Consider the following 1,199-nt stretch of genomic DNA (forward strand, 5'->3'; position numbering starts at 1 on the left):
CAGCGACTACAGCGGTCCATGAAGAACCTTCTGGAGGGAGATGAAGAGTTTCCTGCCAGCTGATCCCCCTCATCATCCTCACCTCTTCCTCTTCTATTTAAAGCGTCTGCAGCTCTCACTCTCACCAGAGTGGGTTTGTGGTCTCCCTGCAGATACCGGTCTCCACCAGTTCTCCTGGGACTGCTATGCTGGACCGGATCTGGTTCCTTGGACCTGTTTCAGGTCCAGCCCTGATCGCTACGTCTGTCTGAGCTTATCTGTCTGTCTTGGGTTCTGACCCTGGCCCGCTGTTCCTGGATCTGTCTTCTGCCTCACACTAACAGAACTACAGACCGTCCTGGTCTCTGGACCGGTGGCCCGTCCCTGCACGGAAACTTAGACTTGCAACACGTCTGAGAGGATCAAATTGCAACTTTTTATTTATTTTTTTTGTGGCAGTTTCTACAAGCCTTCTGGGAGTAATTTTCCGAAGGACCAGATTTGTCAGCACTAAATGTGAGATATATGATAGTTAAGTATGGAAAAGAATAAAACCCACAATCTTTGTCAGAACTGTGGGTCAGACAACTTAAATAAAAAAAAAAAAAAAAGAAAAAACAGGAAGCCTGAGCGTTAAACAGCTGGAGGCTTTGCAGGTTAGACTTCAGATGACTGAGGACCAGTTGTTGCTCACTAAAAAGCAACTCTTTTAGTGTGAGCAGCAGATTAAGGAGACTGTCTATAAGAACCTCATAGAGGGAATCCTAACCTTTAACATGGTAATGTTAAAGGTCCTCGGTGGTCGAGGAGTTTAAAGCCACCAAGGCAAGGGCAGTCGGTACACTCCTTTTGTCTGAAGATGGGAAAGTAAGACATGCAAGCAAGACCATCAAATGTGGCAGAAAGTGGAAGCCCCAGCAAGCTGTGATGGAAGCAGAGTCCCACTGGAAACACCAGGAAATTGTGGGCGTGGTATGCCAAGGACTAGGGATGGGAATTGATAAGATTTTTTCGATTCCGATTCTCTTATCGATTCTGCTTATCGATTCGATTCTTTATCGATTCTCTTATCGATTCTCATTTGGAAAAAAGGAGAAGAAACAATTTTAGTATCAACTTTGTTTTAATAAAACAAAGTTGATACTAAAATTGTTTCTTTGTTTCAATTTCTTTGTTTCTCCGATCTTTTTTGTTCAAAGATATAAAACTTTTATATCTTT

The 1,199-nt window shown here is 43.3% G+C and overlaps 1 protein-coding gene across 1 annotated transcript in view; it reads right to left on the bottom strand.

Annotated features, from left to right (window-relative positions):
* The window catches only part of LOC133423417 (NACHT, LRR and PYD domains-containing protein 7-like), a 7,689-nt gene extending 7,077 nt beyond the window's left edge, over positions 1–612 (bottom strand). Inside the window, exon 1 of the mRNA XM_061713591.1 lies at positions 1–612. This exon is cut by the window's left edge and continues 452 nt beyond it. The gene's annotated coding sequence lies outside the window, so the exon portion shown is untranslated.
* Between the last annotated feature and the right edge of the window lie 587 nt (positions 613–1,199).

This window comes from Cololabis saira, chromosome 22 (genome assembly GCF_033807715.1).
Source record: "Cololabis saira isolate AMF1-May2022 chromosome 22, fColSai1.1, whole genome shotgun sequence".
Lineage (NCBI taxonomy): Eukaryota > Metazoa > Chordata > Actinopteri > Beloniformes > Belonidae > Cololabis > Cololabis saira.